The sequence below is a fragment of the Triticum dicoccoides genome, chromosome 4A, assembly GCF_002162155.2.
Source record: "Triticum dicoccoides isolate Atlit2015 ecotype Zavitan chromosome 4A, WEW_v2.0, whole genome shotgun sequence".
NCBI classification, from domain to species: Eukaryota; Viridiplantae; Streptophyta; class Magnoliopsida; order Poales; family Poaceae; genus Triticum; species Triticum dicoccoides.
Window position 1 is genome coordinate 433,899,051 of NC_041386.1, and position 6,482 is coordinate 433,905,532.

Below are 6,482 nucleotides of genomic sequence, written 5' to 3' on the forward strand. Positions count from 1 at the left end.
CGGCCGGGCGGGGTCGGGCGCGAGGAGGCGAAGGGCGGCGGCGCGGGGAACGGGCTCGGGGGCCGGATCTGGGCTTCCTGGCCCGCGGCGGCGGCGAGCGGCGGGCACCACGTGGCACGCCCGGAGTGGCTGCGGGTGGCGGCGCGCAGGTCGGACACGTCTGACTCGGCGCGGACGTTGTCCGGCGGTGCGAGGAGGAGCGGATCTAGGGTTTTTGACAAGGGGGATCCGGAATTTCGGGGAGAGACCTATTTATAGGCATAGAGGGAGCTAGGAGAGTCCAAATGAGGTGCGGTTTTCGGCCACGCGATCGTGATCGAACGCTCTAGATGATGGAGCAGGTTTAGGTGGGTTTTGGGCCAAATTGAAGGGGTGTTGGGCTGCAACACGCACGATGCCTTTTCGGTCCCTCGGTTAACCGTTGGAGTATCAAACGAAGTCCAAATGATACGAAACTTGACAGGCGGTCTACCGGTAGTAAACCAAGGCCGCTTGGCAAGTCTCAGTCCAATCCGGAAATGTTTAATCTCCACACATGAAAGAAAGGTAGAAATGACCACCGGAGGAGAACGAAGCACCGTAATGCAAAATGGACAATGGGGAAAATGCTCGGATGCATGAGACGAACACGTATGCAAATGCAATGCACATGATGACATGATATAAGATGCATGACAACGATAACAACACATGGAGACAAAGACCCGAACCCGAGAAAATAAAATAACTTAACGCCGGAAATGGCAAGAGTTGGAGTACAAATTGGGAGAGTTACATCCGGGGTGTTACAAGGCAGGGCCAATACAGGGGTATGACTGAGTTTTTGCTTTAGTGTTTCAAATGCTTGTTGTTGGTCCTGTGTCCAAGAAAAAGCATGTAACATCCCAAATTTTATACATTAGATCATCATTGCATATCATATTTTATTGCTTTTGGGCCTGATCCAGAAATTCTACGCAACTCAAGGACCCACGGAGAGAGTTGGGGATTTCGTTATTTTCATATTTGGGTTTTTCTCAAATTTTGAAAATAGGATCATTTGATTTTATTTATTTTATCTTTAATTATTTTAATTATAGAAATAAGTGAGAGGGAATAAAATGACTTTCCCAAAATAAAGAAATACTGAGGATTTCATAAAAAAAATCAAATAAGATTTTAATTTGGAGTTTTTTGCTGTTTTATTTGAATTTAGGAAAAATGCGCGTTTTTCAAAATTGCATTTAGGCCCCAACTTAATGTTCACTTTGTCCGGCTTGATTTTAGAAGTCGGGAGAAATTTATTTCGGGATTTTTGGAGTCCGTTTAGTATTTCTTTTCTTTCTTTTTCTGCACGTCAAATTATTTAAAAAACGAACCGACCTAACCGGGCTGTATCCGACTTGGACACTTAGCCCAGCCAGCCTTTATAAGATGCGCCCCGAGGCCCGCTACAGCCACCCCACCCGAAACCCTAACCCTAGCCCGCCGCCGCCGTCCGCGCCGCCGCCCGTGTTGCCGCCCGCTGCCCGTGCCGCCTCACCGCCGCCCGCCGCCCGTGTTGCCGCCCGCCGCCTCGCCGTCGCCTGCGCCGACTCGCCGGAGCTCGCCACCACCCCGCCGGACCCAACCGCCGCCGCCGACCCGCCGAATCTCGCCGGAATCGAGGTTGCCGCCAGTTTTTCTTAGAAATCCGATCGGTTTTTTTCAAACCTAGATCCGTTTTTTTCAGATCCGGTTCGATTTATTTTCGTCGGTTTAGTTATTTAGCGAACGGCCACTTTTTCGTTCGTTTTTATGAACGGTTTTCGTCGTTTAGCCGCACAGAGCGAATGTTCTTTCGTTAGCCTATTCGTCGTTTTTTCTTTTTCTCGGATTTTCCGCGATTATTTCTGATCGCGATTTCTGATCCGATTTTCGTTTTAGTTTAACTTTTCGCTCGTTTATCGGAATCAGGCGATTCAAGCGCCTGGAGTTTCGTCTCGAAACCCTCTTTCCGTTTAACTAACTCAAACAAGTTTTTGCATCTATAAAATTTGACTTAGATCCAGATTAGTAAACAAAGCTTGTTTCTTTCGCCGTTTGACTTTCGTTGCTTTGTTTGATTTGATTCTTTTTGCAAACCGGAGTTCTTAAGTTGAACTTTCTGGTTGTATTTCTTATTTGAGTTTTACCTGTGCATTAGATGAGTGCTTATTGTGTGCTTTTTTGTTTGCGATAGAGTACCCGGAGTGCGCGGCTTGCTACTTTGAATCTCTAGGTTTTGCGGATCATCAGCAAGGCAAGTAACACTTTGATCATACCTCTTACTACCCAGTTTTATTGCATTAGATCAATCCTCAAACATTGCATGATTAGGATCTAATTAAATTGTGGGTTCTGAGAAAGTAGATGAGGTAGTACCTATTACCTGTTTTATTATCAAACCCTTGGGAGTCACTTCTATGTTTTCTTATATTGCCATGCTATGCTAGTAGACGTGGATTGGGTGAGTGTATCCATGACAGATGTGAGATTGTTAATTAATGGTTTATTTAAGGTGGCAACTTTAATACACATCTGGGTGGATTGAGGCACCTGGGTATTCCTGCGATTGCCTGTGTTTTTCTTTATGGACCACCACCCAGGCTCAAAGGGATCATGAGATTATTCATACTAGAAACTTCCGTGTGCAGCCACAAGCTACTATGGGCTCTAGCATAGTTGACTAAGTCGTGTGAACTCTTACAATGGTAGACTAGCAGATGTAGGGGAAAGTAGGTGTAACGGTCTACCCGATCATAAGGTGCTAGCGCTTCTGAAAGACTATGTCTCGGTCATCCATTTCTCAAACACTTTGTAGTGCGATAAATCCAACGGAGGCGATCGAATCTTGTGGGGAAAAGTGTGCAAACCTCTGCAGAGTGTATAAACTAATCATGGTTAGCCGTGTCCCCAGTTATGGACATCTTGAGTATCTAGTTCTTGGATTATCATGTGAATCTCATCATGTGACTTTAATTAATTTTGTTGGGTTATAATGTTGATGCTTAATTGGGATTGAGAGGGTGTCTACACTCTCAATGTTTAACAACCACCATGATAGTTAAATAAAATTTATTCCTTTGTAGTAGGAAAAAACTGGCTTTACGCAAAACTGTAACCATAGAGCTTTCCACCAACCATATATGCATGTAGTATAGCTTTATTCTTCCATTACTCTCTATGTGTTACATTGCCAGCATATTCCATGTGCTGACCCGTTTTTGGGCTGGAACGTTCATGTTGCAGACTTTTCAGACGACGAGTAAGGTGCCTTTAGGTCATGGTTCTATACTCAGTGATGCCGTTGAAGTTGATGGACTCACTTATCTTCCAAGCCTTCCGTTGTTATCATTATGAGATGGCTTTAAGCCATATTTTACTGTAATAAGTTCTCTTTTGAGACATTCGATGTAATAAGTGTGTGATTGCTACTCTGTTATAAATCCTTCAAGTACTGTGCATTTCAGCATTACTGATCCAGGGATGACACTAAAGCACAGAGATCGGACCGTTTGAGGTCTGGTCGCTACAAGATGGTATCAGAACACACGCTGACTGTAGGACACGGCCACTAAGACAAAGACCTAGATCACTACTCACTCTTCTCATTTCTGACTCCTCATCTTTTCTACTCTTTTAGGATGGCGGATGCAAGGAACAAGTTCACACAACCGGATGAAGATACACCCTTTGGACGCCACCTGAAGGAAGTCACTAAGTACCTGAACATTGGAGTACCAAGCTTCACCGGGACCTACAACGCCACTTTACCCGAAGAGGAGCACTGGATGATTCAAGTTCAAGTTCCAGGAAGGACGTTCATGTCAGTCACCGCGCCCATAGAGTTTTCCTTTGATGCACCAACCTGGAGTCTAGGAAAGAGCATGGCAGCCCACATCGCCATGGGATGTATTGGAGAAGTTTACCGCAATGATCTCAAGGATACTATCTACCAGATTTGTGGGCGCGAGATGAACACTGGGAAATGATCAGCACCAAGAAGGATAGATCAATCGCAGCTTTTATCCAGGAATTAAACCAGCACATTCGACGTCAGGAGAACCAGATGTGCGTAGACATGATAGATCTGAAGAAGGCGATGACAAGAATCACGGAGCTGGAGGAAGAACTCAAGGCTACATGTGAAGATTATGAGGAGGAAATCGTCGTACTAATGGAGAAAAATGACGACCTGATCAAGAAGATCGGAATATTCATGGGAGACCCTACACCAGTAGAAGAAGACAAAGAACCCAAGGAGATTCGCCCGGAAGACTACATCATCATCGACGATACCGACTCTGACCTGAGTGATGATGACTATGTTGACGAAGCTGGAGCAGATATCATGGAGTCTGCAACAGAAGAATATTTCTAGTAGACCACCTCATCAGTAGTAGTATTCCACCATGTAAATAGAGTAGTCCGAGCACTTTTGCGATAGTTAGACCGATTGTATGCCCTTGTTTGATTGAATGAAGTGATTTTGTTTGCATTTGCCTCATGTGCATATGGGTAGTGTTTTCTCTCTAGACCTCTCTCTATTCTTAATTCTCATCTTTTCTGAACCCATCAGATGCCTCTGAGACATGACAATGGATTTTCATTTCCACCGGAGCTCACTCAGTTGATCCAGCAGCAGAATACGTTGATGCAGTTACTAGTCCAGAATCAGAATCAGGGGAACAACAACAACAACCCACCACCACTGCCACCACCTGTTGATCACTTAACCCGTTTTCTTTGGCTGAATCCGCCGGTGTTCTCTAGTAGCACCGAGCCTATAGTAGCAGATGATTGGCTCCGTAAGATTGGAAGGGAGTTAACCACTACATGATGTACTGATGCTGAGAAGGTGCGCTTTGCCGCACATCAGTTGGATGGACCAGCAGCATCATGGTGGGAGAATTACACTGTCACCTATCCTATAGCCACGGTGACATGGGACCAATTTTAGCAGGCTTTCCGTATTGCCCATGTTTCAGCAAGAGCTATGGCCATGAAGAAGCGTGAGTTTCGCAACTTGCGCCAAGGAGGACGGACAGTTGGCCAGTATGTGGATGACTTTAGTAAACTAGCACGTTATGCCCTAGATGACGTAGCTACGGATGCAGCTAAGCAGGAGAAGTTTCTGGAAGGACTGAATGATGAGCTGAGCATGCAGTTGATGGTAGAAACCTTCAACAACTGCCAGGAGTTGGTAGATAGAGCTCTCATGCTTCAAGGGAAGCAGCAGCAGATTGAGAACCGCAAGAGGAAGTATGGACAAGGGAAGGACAATTCTGGAGCTCAGCAGAAGCCATGTTTTACCTCGAAAACGGGAGGACAATTCCAGCATACCCATGGAGGGGGTAGCTCGCACAATCATAATGGCCCCAAGAATGGTAATGGGAATGGAGGAAGCAACGGCCAGAACCGTACCAACCCATCAACACTAGCCAAGAGAGACCTGAGCCAAGTCCCTTGCTATAAGGGTCAGAAGACTGGACATTACGCTAATGAATGTCCTGAAGCCCAGAATGGAAATGGCAATGGAAGCTCAGGGAAGAAGCCGGACCCTTTCAACAGGGGACAGGTGAAGCACGTTAACGTGGAGGAGGTTGAAGCCCAGCCAGATGCAGTAATAGGTAAGTTTTTGGTTAAGTCATTTACTGCAATCATTCTTTTCAATATTGGTGCATCACATTCATACATATCATGGGGATTTGTGGATAAGTATAACCTGCCCACCAAGGTTCTTAGAACACCTATGTTAGTAAGCTCACCAGGAGCGGAGTATATGGCCAGTCAAGGATGTTTTCAAGTGCCATTGAGTATAGGTAGGCATGTTTTCCCCATGGATTTAATCATTTCAGAATCACAAGGTTTGGATGTAATTCTGGGTATGGATTGGCTATCGATGTATGGAGGAAACATCAATTGCGCCAGTAAGTCGATTATGCTTACCACCCCAAAAGGAAGAAGGATCAAGTATGTATCGCGGCATGTGCCGAATAGGACTCAAGTAAATTCCCTAACAGGAGTTGTACAGGAGGAAGTACCGGTGGTAAAGGATTTTTCGGATGTATTTCCAGAAGAATTACCAGGCATGGCACCGGATAGGGACATTGAGTTTTTAATTGAGCTTTTGCCAGGCACAGGACCAATATCTAAGAGACCGTATAGAATGCCTGCAAAGGATTTGGAGGAGATTAAGAAGCAGATTAAGGAGTTACTAGATAAGGGATATATTCGCCCAAGTTCGTCACCTTGGGGATCGCTGGTACTTCTAGTGGAAAAGAAGGATGGATCGTTAAGGATGGTTGTTGATTATCGAGGATTGAGCGAAGTAACAATCAAGAATAAGCACCCACTGCCCATGATCAATCATCTGTTTGACCAGTTGCAAGGAGCAAAGGTATTTTCCAAGATCGATTTGCAATCAGGATACCACCAGTTGAAGATTCGAGAGCAGGACATACCTAAAACAGCTTTTACCA